Source organism: Canis aureus, chromosome 20 (assembly GCF_053574225.1).
Source record: "Canis aureus isolate CA01 chromosome 20, VMU_Caureus_v.1.0, whole genome shotgun sequence".
Lineage (NCBI taxonomy): Eukaryota > Metazoa > Chordata > Mammalia > Carnivora > Canidae > Canis > Canis aureus.
In genome coordinates, this window is record NC_135630.1 from 28,580,244 (window position 1) to 28,597,204 (window position 16,961).

The window sequence follows — 16,961 nt, forward strand, 5'->3', positions numbered from 1 at the left end:
GTGCCAAATCTGAATAGTCATTCTGGATGGAAAAGACTTCACAAAGCAGGAAACAATTAGAACCAACAGAGTCTGTGGCCCTGAGAGAAAGGGCTGCACTTGCTATTTGTCAACATCTCCTTGCACATTCACTGGCCCACTGTGTGCTAATAAGAGCAAATACATTTACATATTAATCAAAATATGTCCTTTCCAATTGGGTCATTGTCCCCAATGTTTCACTTCTCTCTGAGGATGAAAATTACATCTTTGTCCCTGAAACTTATTGTTATTAATCTGTCTGCCAACACTAAAACAGACACACCTCAAATGGGATACAGCAACATGTCAGATAAAGGAAAACATTCACACCTCCTCCTCTTCCTGTCTTCCCCAATTTCTCTTCCCCTTCTCCTCCCTCCCTTTTTATTCTTCTCCTGCTATCCCTGGGGAAATGGCTTCTCATCTAAGCTGTTGTCATTAGCTCACAGGCAGTGTAAGGATCAGACCCCAGCTGCTGGGCAGAGCCTGTGGGTCATTCATAGTTGCACCAGGGACTCCTCAGCTCTCACAGGCACTGCCCCCCAAGCTTTCTCTCTAGTCTTCAGTGTCCCTGCAGCCCAGGGACAGCCTCAAGCACTGACAGAGCCAACACTGCTGGTGCCTATTCCTACCACTCCCAGAGCACTCCTGTACCACTGTTTCTACTTAATACTTAAAACCAAGGCTTTGGGGCAACATAAAAATATTTCCCTGTACAGGTAACACCCCAAGGAGAAGAGAGGTTAAGCATTTGGCCCAAATGCAAAAAGGTAGTTGGCAAGAGTTGGTTTGGTGCCTCACTCAGCTTCCCACTGCATCAGGTCTTCCAACCAGGAGCTCCAAGCTGAGGGCTGGGCTATACCAGGCTGAACAGATCAGTCTCTCTCCTATGTCTGCATCACAAACCTGCCTTTAGGCAGCCTCCAATGTCAAGTGTCCATGGAAATGGATGTTGGGTCTGGGATGGGGAAGTAGGTGGGGTAGCAGTGGTGGTCCTGGAGATATGGGGTCTGTGGAAGGGGTAGGGATGCCCTGGGATGCTCATGGCTCTAGCACCTCCCTCTCTTCCTAAGTATCTCAGGGGCTGCCTGGGTTGTCAAAGTGATGATCAGTGTAGCCCTGGTTATCTGGGCCTCCAAAGAGCCTTCTCCTAGCCAAGCCACATTGACAGAGTTCTGTCCCCTTGTATGTGAGATGGAGTAAGAGCAGCTCTCCCCAGGAAAATGGAGCCAGATGGAGCCCATAAGAGCAAGTTACTGCTTGGAAATCCAGCTTCAAATGAGTGTCGCCAGCGCTTCGAGCCGTAATTGGCATTAAGAGAGGCTTGGAACTGTAAACCAGACATTTTCAATTGGTTTTTAAAAAGTAATTGACATTAACTGCTGTTTGGAGCAGCAAACTAGTGATTTACAAATGACATTCAATAAGAAATCATTTATGTCTATTGATATTAATAGGTGCCAGTGCACAAGAAGCATAAGGGGCAGGGGCCAGGGATGGGGAGGAGCTGGGAGCCCAGTAGGATCACAGAGGCTTAAGGGAGAACAGGCCTCGCATTTAGCGCCCCTTCTTTCCAATCCTCAGATACCCTGTAGGAGAAAGGATCTACCCAAGATCAGGCTGCATTCCCCACAGTACAGAACAGTCTCCTCTAGCCCTCTCTTGCTCCTGCCGGCCTCCTCCCATCTGCATTGGATGATTTCCTTAAAGGAGAAAATGCTCTCACTCCTTACTCTTGCCCCACTCTGCACCTCCATCACCACTACCTTTGCCTGGTGGCTTTCACACCACAAGCTGTGCACCTCTTGGGTAACCAAACCTGGCCTGTGCCCCCTGCTGCCTTCCACCACCCAGCTTGACTGTCTGGCGCCCCCTCCAGGCAGTGCCTGGGAGGCCACCTCACTGTGTGGCCAGTGCATGGGCTTTGGACATTCTGGTTGAGAGAGTCTAGGCAAGAATGCAAATGCTCTGCAAATAATCCATAACAGAAGGACATGCTGGAAATGGTTAAAGAAGACCGCCTGCCCCTAATTCTGAGTGGTGATGGAACTGGTGCAGATGTCTGGGGTCCCTAACATTCTGCACAAGTGGAGCCGGAAGCATCATGGCTGTCATCTGCTGCCTGCAGGAAGAAAGCCTATTGCCCCCCAACACTGCCAAGAAGCCTACTGCAGTGCTGGCAAGTCCACTGATTCCTCAAGATGGATAAGGATGAGCCTTGTTGTCCCCTGAACTATCCTCTCAGGACATCAGCTAGTGCTGGGTGTACCTGCATTTTGTAATGCCCAAATCTACAGCTTGCATGCATAATAATGGTCACACATAGATGGGGATTTACATGGCTTGCCCCAGTGCATGCAAATTGAAGGAAGCACAGCGGGAGTGAAGCCTGGCTCTCTTGACTGCAAAACCAGCATACTTTGCTCCTGTTAAATTTGAGACCTGGTGAAGGGTCCTGTGCGATTTAGTCTATTAAACCCTCCCTGCAGACCTGTGTGAGCCCTTCCCCCCAGGCAGCTGTCTGGAGCAGGTTTGGAAAGGAGTAAGCAGATAGAGGACACATGTTGGGGCAGCACTGCTGAGGAGGGTGAATGGACAGCACACTTGGATTTTGCCTCCAAAATCAGGCAGGAAATCCAAATAAAGAATGGCATCTTTCCTGGAAAAAGAGAAGTGTCACAGAAATCTCCTTTTCTTCTATGAACTTGATTTCCCTGAGTTTGAATCCATTAGAATTAGAGGGAAAAAAATCAAAATCCCCTTGGTCCAGGGCAAAAGTGGAAAGAAGCCCCAGGTGAAATAAAAGCTTCATCTACCTTTTTCCTCTTGTTAGGGACACATATCACCTGCGCCCAGGTCAATAGGTGGCCATCACTGGCTCGAGTCCTACTTCCAGGCTAGAGACCTGGAAACCAGCAGGAGACTCTGGCAGGAACCAACAGAGATGAAGTGCTTGAGCTGAGATGGAGCCCTAGGGATGGAGAGCAGGGTCTACATTGGATGCACCATGAAGGTCTGACTTGGAAACAGAATATGGTGCGGGGGAATGAAGGATTAAGAAAACGGGAGATAGAAGGTAATACAGGGAAATACAGGGAAAGAAAAAGAGCCATCTTCCTCTAGGAAAGTCTGGAACAGCAGATAAAAGAATGTCCTCCATAATGCCCATTATTATTTAAAACTCTTCCAAAAGTACCAAGTAAGGCAACTGGAATAATAATAGTGAGGGATATGTGTATTGGTGTTAAAAAAAAAAAAAAGGCAAAATTAAAAATTATCACTGCTGGCAACTGACAGCTTTTATACTTGGAAAATCAGAGAATCTACAGAAAACCATACACAGTAAAAGATCTAAGATCATTGGTTAAAAAAATAAACATACAAAATCTTTTGTAAAGCAAGTCCTTTTATAAATCAACAGTAGAATTAGAACTTCCTTAAAATGGCATTTAGGTATTACCTTGCACAGGCTCAAGCCCCAGATGTTTGAAAAGAATAGACTCCACTCCAGCCCAATTTCCCTTGCCTCCCTGGGTGGGCCTCTGGAAGGAAGACTTGATAGGCCTCCCATGCCATTCTGGGGAGTCTGGCCTTTAGCTTGAGGTCCAGAGACTGGCACTGGTGAAGCTTTATAAGGTAATGAACCATCCAGATTCAGGTTACTCTGATGTCTATGAGGTAGGAAGTAAAACTTGGGCAGGGCCCTCCCACAGGTATCTCCAGGGACTATGTGTATATGTTCAAGGATGAGAGGAGAGAGAGAGAATGAGACTGAATTCCCCTTCAGTTAGAGCAGAGCAGATAATGATCCTGAAAATACTCAGACCTGTGAATGTAAGAGGACCTTTGAGGAAACTATCATATTATGTCCTAAAGGACTGAACCTTAAGTTCAGAATCCCCAGACCTCAACAAAAATTTTCTTGTTCTTTGAATAACAGGAAAGCATGGAGCCACCACAATTCAGGAGCTCCTTGAGTGTGACCAAAGGGTATATCACTGATAATCACATGTCTAGGGGACTGGAGAATAAGCCTGACTACACTCCATGACCTGGGAATATGGAGCCCCAGGAAAGACTGAGGCTGAATTTCCTGTCTTCCTAGCAGGAAAAGGACTGAATAGATTTGGATTTGAATTAAAGCAAATTAATAATTGTAACATCTCATTCTGCATCCCAGAGATTGAGGAGCACAATTCTTAGTGGCTATAATTTTATCATATTTTTTAAAGATTAAATTTATTTTAGAGAGGTGGGGAGGGGGAGAGGGAGAAAGAGAATCTCAAGCAGACTCCACACTGAGCATGGAGCCTGACTCAGGGCTGGATCTCAACCCTGAGATCATGACCTGAGCTGAAATCAAGAGTTGGACACTCAACTGATGGAGCCACCCAGGTACCTCAGTTGTATCATAACTTATTTGACCACTCACTATTGATATCTTTAGGTTGTCTAATTTTTCTCCATCGAAAATAATTATCTTATAACTTTATTCGCAAATCTTTGCATTTCTAATTAATTCTTTAGTCTAAGTTCCTAGAAGTCTAATTACTAGATCAAAGGCATGAACTTCATTGAGGCCCTTGACATATATTGTCAAGCTACATTCCTGAATCTTACTAGCAGGGTTAAAAATTACTGGCCTCAGGGACTGCACTTCCTGAATTGAGGTGAGAGGAGTTCCATGAACTCGCTTCCCAGTAAAATAACCATCACTGGTTTAAAACAAAAGAAAATAAATGTTAAATCAGTGGTAAGTGTTCCAAGAGCATACAGCAAATGAAGAAACATTTATGCAAGAAGATCTATGAAATCTCTGTAAAAACGGATCTGTGACTCCTGAGCCCGAAACTGCTCTCTCCCCTCTTATCTCTATCGGCCAGCCCATCAGTAGCTCCCTTCTGAGTAGGTGTGGTCAAGGATATGGGGTTCCTTTTACTCCCAGCTACTGATCAGAAATATATTACCTGTATTGCAAAGCCTAAATTCAAGGCAAGTGCATCCAAGAGATCAGAAGGTTCCTCCCCTAACCCAGCCCCCCTTGTAGGATAGACTCTGCCATAGGTGAAGCAGGCCAAGATAACAGTTCCCAGTTGCCCTCATTCCAGTTCACTTATAGGAAAGAGAGTCTACGCCCTCCTGGAGGTGATAGCCAAGAAATTCAGAAGGCACAACCCCACCCCACCACCTGAATGTAAACCAGGGCTGTCCCTCTGAGAGAAGTGGGCTATTATCCCATCCCCCAGCTGTAAAGCAGTAGCAGAGGGAAAGATAGGCCACAATAAGAGAGACCTCTGAAGTCTCTCAAGGGAACTTAGTTTATTTAAGGAGTATGGGGTAGTTTAAGCCTAGGGCACTCGAAAACAATGGAGATTTTGGTGATAGGCAATTAAGAGGAGTCTGGTAGCTCCACAAAAAGAGCAAGATAAATAGTAGGCCAGCCAGTTTGCCAGAGAGAACCGGGAAAAGAGACAGCTAAGTGGGGTCAGAACGAACCTTAAAGACTAGCTCAAAAATTGTCCCAAAGGCTAAGATTCAGATTTAACAAAGATTTCAAATAGACCATTATAAAATGTTCAAAGGACTAAAAGAAATGACAAAGAAGTAAATAAAGGTATGATGACAGCACCTCATCAAATAGAAAATATTGATAAAAAGATAGAAAACATGGGACGCCTGGGTGGCTCAGTGGTTGAGCATCTGCCTTTGGCTCAGGGCAGGATCCTAGAATCCCAGGATCGAGTCTCACATTGGAGTCCCTGCAAGGAGCCTCCTTCTCCCTCTGCCTATGTCTCTGCCTCAATCTCTCTCTGTTTCTCATGAATAGATAAATAAGTAAATAAATAAATAATCTTTTTTAAAAATATTTATTTATTTATTTATTTATTTATTTATTTATTTATTTATGAAAGTCACACATAGAGAGAGAGGCAGAGACACAGGCAGAGAGAGAGGGAGAAGCAGGCTCCATGCACCGGGAGCCCGATGTGGGATTCGATCTCGGGTCTCCAGGATTGCGCCCTGGGCCAAAGGCAGGCGCTAAACCGCTGTGCCACCCAGGGATCCCCTAAATAATCCTTTTTTTTTAAAAAGATAGAAATTATTTTTTAAAAGACCTAAAGGAAATTATGAAGTTAAAAGTACAATAATAAAATTGAAATATTTATTAGAGGTACTCCAAAGTATATTTAAAATGACAGAAGAAAGAATCAACAAACTTGAAATTAAATCAATTAGGATTGGCATCACAATGCCAGATTTCAGGTTGTACTACAAAGCTGTGGTCATCAAGACAGTGTGGTACTGGCACAAAAACAGACACATAGATCAGTGGAACAGAATAGAGAATCCAGAAATGGGCCCTCAACTCTATGGTCAACTAATATTCGATAAAGGAGGAAAGACTATCCACTGGAAGAAAGACAGTCTCTTCAATAAATGGTGCCGGGAAAATTGGACATCCACATGCAGAAGAATGAAACTAGACCACTCTCTTGCACCAGACACAAAGATAAACTCAAAATGGATGAAAGATCTAAATGTGAGACAAGATTCCATCAAAATCCTAGAGGAGAACACAGGTAACACCATTTTTTAACTTGGCCACAGTAACTTCTTGCAAGATACATCCACGAAGGCAAAAGAAACAAAAGCAAAAATGAACTATTGGGACTTCATCAGGATAAGAAGCTTTTGCACAGCAAAGGATACAGTCAACAAAACTCAAAGACAACCTACAGAATGGGAGAAGATATTTGCAAATGACGTATCAGATAAAGGGCTAGTTTCCAAGATCTATAAAGAACTTCTTAAACTCAACACCAAAGAAACAAACAATCCAATCATGAAATGGACAAAAGACATGAAGAGAAATCTCACGGAGGAAGACATAGACATGGCCAACATGCACATGAGAAAATGCTCTGCATCACTCGCCATCAGGGAAAAAAATCAAAACCACAATGAGATACCACCTCACACCAGTGAGAATGGGGAACATTAACAAGGCAGGAATCAACAAATGTTAGAGAGGATGTGGAGAAAAGGGAACCCTCTTACACTGTTGGTGGGAATGTGAACTGGTGCAGCCACTCTGGAAAACTGTGTGGAGGTTCCTCAAAGAATTAAAAATAGACCTGCCCTACGACCCAGCAATTGCACTGTTGGGGATTTATCCCAAAGATACAGATGCAATGAAACCCCGGGACACCTGCACCTCCATGTTTATAGCAGCAATGGCCACAATAGCCAAACTGTGGAAGGAGCCTCAGTGTCCATCAAAAGATAATGGATATAGAAGATGTGGTTTATGTATACAATGGAATATTACTCAGCCATTAGAAATGGCAAATACCCACCATTTTCTTCAACGTGGATGGAACTGGAGGGTATTATGCTGAGTGAAATAAGTCAATTGAAGAAGGACAAACATTATATGGTCTCATTCATTTGGGGAATATAAATAATAGTGAAAGGGAATAGAAGGGAAGGGAGAAGAAATGGGTAGGAAATATCAGAAAGGGAGACAGAACATAAAGACTCCTAACTCTGGGAAACGAACTAGGGGTGGTGGAAGGGGAGGAGGGTGGGGGATGGGGGTCAATGGGTGACGGGCACTGAGGGGGGCACTTGACGGGATGAACACTGGGTGTTATTCTGTATGTTGGCAAATTGAACACCAATAAAAAATAAATTTATTATTTTTAAAAAATAAATAAATAAATTAGGATTGTGAAATTCAAAGAACAGATTAAAAAAGAATAAATGGAAATAGAGAACCCTTCAGAGAAATGTGGGACTGCACTAAGCACACTGACATACACATAATGATAATAAGAAAGGTCGAAGAGAGAAATGAACAACAAATGTTTGAAGGTGTAGTGGGTTCAAAACTTTCCAGATTTGAAGAAAAGATAATCTACCCATCCAAGAAGTTTAGAGAACTCCAAGTAGGATAAATAGAAAGTTATCCAAATTCAGCCACATCATAGAAAACTGTGGAAAGGCAAAGGGAAAATCTTGAAAACAACAGGAAAAGTACTTATCACTTAACATGGGAACCACAGTAAAATCCAAACCACAGTGGGAACAGCTTTAACATTAAAAATAATTTATCATCAGAAATAATGAAAGCCATAAGGCAATGGGATACCATATAGAATGTAATAAAAGACAAAAGAAAAATTACCAATCATGAATCTTATATCTGGCAAAACTATCTCTCAAAAATGAAGGTAAAATAAAGATATTCCTAAATAAATAAAAACAAAAAAAATTTGTTGCTAACAAACACACCTTATAAGAAATACTGAAGGAAGTTTTGCATGCTGAAAGCAAGTGATTATTCAAATGCACATAAAAAACAAAAAGCACTGTTAAATCATGAAATCATAAAAGATGGCATGAATGTATATTTCTTTTTTCTTCTACTGAATGACTTCAAATAAATCTTACAAAAAGATGTGTATATAATTAGATTGTTGAGTCTATAACATACATAAATGTAGTTATGCTTGAAAATAGCACAGAGAAGATGAGTAGGAGCAAGGTTGTACTGGAGTAAGGAAAGGACATGAGGCGGTAAGCCCAATCCTCAGAAATAAAGGAAGAAAACCAGAAATGGTAAATAAGAAAGTTAATATAACCAACTACAACTATATGCCTGTCCCCTTTACTTCTCTCAGCATCTTTAAAAGACTTAAAATTATATAAAGTAACAAAAATGTATTTTCAACTTTTTAACATATATTAAGATAATATATAACAATAATAGCACAAAAGAGAGGAAGAGGGAAGGTAGGTAGGTAGATAGATAGATGGATAATAGATAGATATGATTTTTCAGTTGAATAAGTTGAATAAGTCTTGAATAAGTTGAATAAGTTTTGATATATCTGAAGTGAATTCTATAAGATGTATATGATGGCCCCTAGAACAACTACATAGTGAAAAAAAAAATAAAAGTAATTAGAATTTTACATTACAATATATTCACTTAATACAAAGGACAGCAGTAAAGGAGGAATACAAAAAACAGAAATACATAAGACAGGAAACAAAAACAAAAAGATGTAAATCCCACTATATCAATAACAATAATAAATTATAAAATATACAATCAAATCACAGAGATTTTGGTATTGGGCATATATACCTAGAATTAGCCAAACTACAAAGCTTGAGGGAACATCCTACACAAGACTGCCCCCACCCTGACACCAACTGCAAATTTCCAGGGTTGCCAAAACCACTCTCAGTTTTGAAAATTCACAAGGACTCATAAAACTCACTGAAAGCTATTATGCTCACAATTATGATTGATTGCAGGGAAAGGATACAGATTAAAAGCAGCCAATGGAAGAGACATATAAGACAGAACCTGAAAGTATCCCAAATGCAAAGCTTCTGGTGCCCTTCCCCTGTGGAGTCAATGTGTTAATCTGCCAGCATCAATGTGTAACAATATGTACAACCTAATGCCCATCAGGGAAGCTCAGTAGTTCATCTCAGTTTCCAGAAATTTTATTGGGAGTCCATAATGGTAAGCATGATTGACTTACTGATTGCCCATATGACCTAAATTAGTGTCCAAAATTACTGATAACAGATGACTCAACCTCCCACATTATATCACATAATTAGTCTTCCTGATATGGCTGGCCACTACTCTAAGATTATCATATGTGGCCAGCCCCATACTAAGATGTGGAGTGGCCAGTTCTCAACCTAAACAAAGACAAGGGCGGCCCAGGTGGCTCTGCCATTTGGCGCCTGCCTTCGGCCTGGGGCATAATCCTGGAGACCCAGGATCAAGTCCCCCGTCGGGCTCCCTGCATGGAGCCTGCTTCTCCATCTGCCTGTGTCTCTGCCTCTCAATCTCTCTCTCTCTCTCTCTCTCTCTCTCTATGTATCTCATGAATAATTAAATAAAATCTTTAAAAAAGTAAAAATAAATAAAAATAAACACAGACAATTCTATTAAATTTGACATAGATTACTTCCCAGAAGCTTAAAGCAAAGACCAGACATATCTTTAGGCAAAGCCAAATTCTTTACCATACAATATATGTATATATAAAATATATACCAATTATAAACATGTATGTACCTAACAACAATGCCCTAAAATACATGAAAAAAAATGATAAAATTGCAAAAGAAAAAATTGATAATTTAATAATGATAGACTCCAATACCAAACTTTCAATAATGGATAGAACAATTCGGCAGAATATTAATAAGGAATTAATATAAATTAACCACACTGAAAACCAACTAATAGACATCTGCATAACAAAATAAGAGATTCTTCTCAAGGATACAAGCAACATCTCCAGATCATGTTTGAAGCTAGAAAACAAGCCTCAGTATTAAATTATATAATTTAAATTATTTCAATCCCACCATAATGGATTGAAATTGGAAATCAGTAACATTAGGAAATTTGGAAAATTCATAAACACATGGAAATTTAAGTAGCACATTCTTGAATAACCTGTGTATCAAAGAAGCAATCAAAGGGGAGTTGTAAAATGTTCTGACATAAATGAAATGAAAATACAATCTTCTAAAGCTTATAAATGATACAAAGTAGGCTCATATGAGAAATTATAGCTGTAAATGTACATTGTTAAGGACTTCAAATTAGTAACCTAACCTTACACCTTAAGACACTTGAAAAAGAGCAAACTAAATCTAAAGCAAGTATAAAGAAAGAAACAATAAAGGTTAGAGAAGTTAATGGAATAGTGAATAAGAAAATAAGCAAAACCAAAAGTTAGACCTTTGAAAAACAACAAAATTGATGAAAGTTTAATTAAACTGACCAGGAGGAAAAAAATAAAGAGAAGACTCAAATTACAAAAATCAGGAATAAAAGTAGGGACATTACTAACAACTTTAGAAGAAATAAAAAGGACTGTAAGAGAATACTATACACAGTATTATACCAATAAAGTAGATAAATTAGTTGAAATAACAAACTCTTAGACAGACACAAAATATTGAAACTGAAAAGAAGAAATAGAACCTCTGAATATACCTATAACCAGTGATCAAATTAGTAATTTTAAAAAGTTCCCCTAAGTTAAGCCCAAGTTACACAGTTTCACTGGTGCATTTTATCAAGCATTTAAAGAAAAAATGACCAGTTCTTCACAAAATCTTCCCAAAAATATAGGAGAACAGTATACTTACCAAGTCATCCTATGAGGCAATATTACCATAGTACCCAAACCATAGAAAATTATTATAGTAAAAGGAAATAATAGGCCAAATCCTTGTAAGAATATAAACATAAAAATTCTCAATAAAACCTAGAAAACTGAATCCTACCACATCTTTAAAGATTATACACCATGACTAAGTGGGATTTATTCTAGGAATGCAAGGCTGGTCTCACAAATAAAAATCAGTTCATGTAACATACATATCAATAGAATAAAGGACAAAAGCCACATGATCATATCAATACATAAAGAAAAAAGCATTTGGCAAAACTCCCACACCCTTTCATGATAAAACCACTCACCACGTAGCAATAGAATTGAATCTCCTCAACCTGATAATGGACATTAATTTTTTGAAAAGCCACAGCTAATATTTAATAGTAAAAGACAAAATGTTTTCCTTCTAAGATCAGGAACAAGACAAAGATATGTATTGTCACCACTTCTATTCAACATTGTGTTAAAGGTCTAGCTAAGGCAATGAGAAAGGAAAGAAGGAAGAAAGGAGGGAAGGAAGGAAGGAGGGAGGGAGGGAGGGAGGGAGGGAGGGAGGGAGGGAAGGAAGGAAGGAAGGAAGGAAGGAAGGAAGGAAGGAAGGAAGGAAGGAAGGAAGGAAGGAAGGGTATCTATATTGGAAAGGAAGAAATAAAACTACTTCTATTTTCAGATGACATAATTTTATATACAGAAAATCCTAAGGAAACTCCTCCCAACAAATCTATAGAACAATAAAATAAGTTTACCAAGGTTGCAAGATATAACATCAATTTACAAAAATCAGTCGTGATTCTATATACTGGCAATGAACAATCCAAAAAATGAAATTAAGAAAACAATTAACAATAGTCTCAAAAAGAAAACATAGGAATAGATTTAACAAATAAATGTATTTAAGTACAAAATGTTTACTCTGAAAACTAGAAGACATAGAAAAACCTTAAAGAAAATCTAAATACATGGAAAGATATCCCACATTCATGGATCTGAAGATATGTTATTACAATGGTAATACTCCCCAAATTGATCTAAGATTCAATGATATCTCTTTTAAAATTCCAGCTCACTTTTTTGCAGAAGTTGATAAGCTGATCCTAAAATTCAAGGGACCCATTCTTGAAAAAAAGAACGTTGTAGAACTCACTTTCCTATTTAAAAAAACTTACTACATTTACAGTTAATTGATTCTTTACAATGATGTCAGGACGATTCAATTCAAGTCTTTCGAATGATGCTGGGTCAACTGGATATACACATTCAAAAGAATGAAGTTAGACTTCTTTTTCACAGCATACACAAAAACTAACTCAAATGGATCACGGATTTACAGATAAGAAAAACAATGAAGTCCTGAGAAGAAATATATATACATAAAAGTTCATAATCCCAGGTTAGGCAAAACTTTCTTAGACATGACCCAAAAAAAGCATAGGTAACAAAAGAAAAAAATAGATAAATTGGACTTTATCAAAACTTTAAAATTTTGTGCTTCAAAGGACAATATGGACATAGTGAAAAAAAGTGAAATAACAACACACAGAATGGGAAAAAATTTTGTGAATCATGTATCCAATGAGGATCTTCTATCTGGAATATATATAAAGAACTCTCATTATTCAATAATATAAGACTACCCAATTAAAATGAGAAAAAGGACTTTATTTATTTATTTATTTATTTATTTATTTATTTATTTATTTTGAGAGAGGGACAGTGCTCATGAATGAGAAGGTGTGGGGGGATGGGCAAGGGGAGAAGGAAAGAGAGAATCTTAAGCAGGCTCCACACCCCGTGCAGAGCCTGACATGGGGCTCTGTCTCACCACCCTAAGATCATGACCTGAGATGATATCAAGAGTCCAACACTTAAAAGACCACCGAGGTGTTCCATGAAAAAGGAATATATTTTAACATAGAATATATAATATACATAAAAGGACACTTCTCTAAAAATACACAAATGGATCATTAGTAAATAAAAGCACCAATAAGTACATAAAAACTGTTAGGGAAATGCAAATCAAAATTTCAATGAGATACCATTTTACTCCCACTATAATACAGAAAAATAAAAAACAGAAAAAACAAGTGATGATGAGGATATGGAGAAATTGGAATTCTCATACATCACTGTTGAAAATGTAAAGTGGCTCAACTGTTTTGGAAAACAGTTTGGCAGTTCCTAAAAATGTTGAACATGGAGTTACCATATCATTCACAAATTCTTTTTTTTTTTTTTCATTCACAAATTCTATTGCTAGATATATACCAAAGAGAAATTAATGCATAGATTCACACAAAAAGTTCTACAACATTCATAGCAGCATTATTCATAATCATCAAAAAATAGAAACCAAAAAAAAAAAAAAAAGTAGAAACCACCCAAATGTCCACCTAATGGACTGATGAATGGATAAGTAAAATGTGGCATATCCACACAATGGAATATTATTTTATACTAAAAAGGAGGGGGATTTTAAAAAGGGAGTGAAATGCTGATACATACTACAACACAGATAAACCTTGAAGACATTGTACTAATGAAAGTAGCCAGGCACAAGGGATCACATATACAATTCCATTTATGTGAAATACATGCAGATCTGTCTATAGAAATAGAAAGTAGGTTATTCATTACCTAGAGCTTGGTATGGCTGGGAGGAAGTAGGGGATAGGATAACTTCTAGTAGATAGGAGATTTCTCTTCAAGCTGATAAAAATGTTCTAATATTTATTGTGATGAGTGCACAACTGTGTGAATATACTAAAAACTACTGAACAATAATACACTTTAAGTGAACTAATTGTATAGTATGTGAACGATATCTCAATAAGGGTGCTATTTTTGATAGAAATATAGAAGCCAGTTATTCAATTCTTGTCCCATCCACAAATAAAATAATTTTTACTAATATCTTTCCATTTACATTATGTCAATTAACCAATATTGATATGTTTGAAATTATTCAGATATAATACATACCAAAACAACGTTAGGCTGTAAAAAATAAGGATGCTATTTTCTAGATAATCTAAAGCAAAATAAATAAATGCACTAGCTTCATTGTATCTCACCAACACCAAGTATTTATTTCATTGTTGTTTCCTGAATCCTTGTTAACTTAATAGCTGAAAAATAATTACTTGCCTTTTAAAATTTTTATGCCATTCATTAGTAGTGAGCTTGAACCTTTTCCCCAAGTGTCCACTAATAAGTCATTTGAATGTCTGTTTTCCAATTTGAAGTGCTATAGCCATAGATTTTTTGTAGTTGTGCTTATATATCTAATTTTGCATCTTTCTTTCAAAAAATAGTAATCAGAAATACTTGTTTATTTGTATGTAATTTCAAATAAACCTAATTTTAATAGCCACATAATAGTATTTTAGTGGCTATGTGATAGTTTTCTGAGTGATTTCCTTGGTACTGAATAGTCCAACTATTTCTCTGTTGTCTTCCCATACACACTTCCACAATAGCAATGTTAATAACACCCTTAGCATGAAACCGTGTTCCTATGTAGGTTATTCAAGAAAATTATGATGCTAAAATGTGCCAAAATGTGATGCTAAAATGTGAGCCATTCCTTGGTGCTTGGCACAATTTACTTTCCAAAAGGCTTATATTAATTTAGACTCCTCCATTACTTCAAAACCTTGAGTGTTTTGTGTATTATAATCAAAAAAGGCAAATTCATGTCTGCTCTTTTTTTTTTCACATGTCTGCTCTTAATGTCCAAGAAAATTAGATAGTCTAAAAGCCTTCTGTAACAGAGGTACCACTCTGCTCAGCATGACCATTAGATGGTTTCTGTTTTCATACTGCCTTTCTTGGTGTAGAATCCACCCATGTGCTGCTCACACTGGAATACCCTGGCCCCGAGTTTAACTGAATGATGTATGGAAACCACCGTTTTTAGGACATGATGTGTCCCTGGTGAGGTGTTGATTCTGATCCCTGTTACCATGGAGCATATTCTAAACAAAGATCACATCTTTCCAGTGGCAATGGTGGCTTGATGCAAGATGCAGAGCATGTCCTGGTATACCCACACAGGCTTGCCCATACAAACTGAAGGTTAGAGACACAAGGGATCTTCTTCCAGATTGTTCTTAAATATGTATTTGTTGCTTCCTACTGCATACCCTATAATGATCTCCACATGTCAAGGAACAGGAAGAGAAGGAAAAATTCAATCACACATTTCACAACACAGCACCCTTGCATGAGCCCTAGAGTCTGGATCAGGGCAATGTCAGCCAAAGAGTATAGACTTTTACCTAGAGACAGTGCCCTAGAGAGAGTTGTCCAACCCCATTTTCTGCAAATTGGAGTGATATTCCCTACATATGTGCTAGAGAACATCTTCAGATGAAAGAGCAGCATAGCTAGCACTGTACACAGCTTACTTGAAGGAATATTTTTGGAAGAGCACACCATATGCTTTATATTTGCATAAAGTCTATAAATATCCCAGTAACAACTTGAGTCCATAAATACTGTATTCAGAATGCTTTTCTGGAAACATCTTTCACTACTCACAGTCATCTGTTTATCAGCATGATTGTTCATTGCCGTCCTGTTGTGCAGAATTATCTCCATGATCAGGGTCATGCTGGCAAGTGAAATGTTGCCCCTCAAGAACCAGAAACAGCCAGGAAGTCTATCCTCTGTGCTGTGCACTCTCCTTCCACTGGTTGTCAGGCCACCTCAGAGCTGAAAGTGACAGATGCCACTTCTTTAGCAAAGGCCTGGGTAGGAAGACATAGAATTTTTAACAAACTCCAAAGAGACTGAAAGAAAGGAAGAACCCTGAGCACTTGCAAAGCTAACCAAGGACAACAATGGGAGCTTTTTATTTCTCACCCTCACCACAAATCTATGCTGCTGGTATTATCTTTATTCCACCAACGGGAAAACCAAAGTTGAGACACTCACCCTACGATCAAGCCAGGATTCTAACCTGGAATTACTAACACCTAACCCCACTGTAACCAGCAAGACAAACCCAAAGCATTGCCATCCACCTGCCAAAGGATTAGAAATGCCCACTATTTGCTTTTTGAATGCTAAACACCGACCTTTACAAAGTGATTTCAAATGCACACTCTTATTTTCTACTTAGCACTCTCCTGAAAGGTATTTAGAAAAGATGTTTGGGTCTCCATTTTCTAGACAAGAAAAGTGAGGTTCAGAGAAGATAAGTGCTCAAAGTCACACAGCTAATAGACACCAGATTGAGAAGTAGAATTTTGATTGGTCAATTTCTATTTCAGTGTCCTTTCCACATACTCAGGATATGTGAAATAACATTTATATGTTATTTCAGAAGAGTCAAGAATCAAGCTATGACCAGCCGCAAGCATCAGGATGTGCTGAGGAGTCAGATCCGTTTTCACGTCCCATGCTCTGTGGGCAGGGAGTCCATATCAGGCTGCTTTGGTAGTAGGCAGAAAGTTGTGGTATTGAGTTTTGTCAGGAGCAGGCAGGCCTGGGAGGGACCCTGCAGAGGCAACCCACCAAAAACTCTCTGGGTGCTGGAGGGGTATCCAAGTAGAAGAAAAATATGAGGCTCAAATAATTATTTGATTACCTAACCCTGTAGTATTTTCCTCTCTGCTTCAGAGGGGCAGCACACAGTATACTGCTTGCTGCAGTCTGCTGAATGTGTGAATGAGGGGAGAGCTGCCAGACACAGATGCCTCCCTGACAGGC

The 16,961-nt window shown here is 38.7% G+C and overlaps 1 long non-coding RNA gene across 1 annotated transcript in view; it reads right to left on the bottom strand.

Annotated features, from left to right (window-relative positions):
- Nucleotides 1-15,994, bottom strand: part of LOC144291931 (uncharacterized) — a 66,366-nt gene extending 50,372 nt beyond the window's left edge. The window contains exon 1 of the long non-coding RNA XR_013359475.1: nt 15,789-15,994. This is a non-coding gene — a long non-coding RNA (uncharacterized LOC144291931). The remainder of the gene's footprint in view (nt 1-15,788) is intronic.
- Between the last annotated feature and the right edge of the window lie 967 nt (nt 15,995-16,961).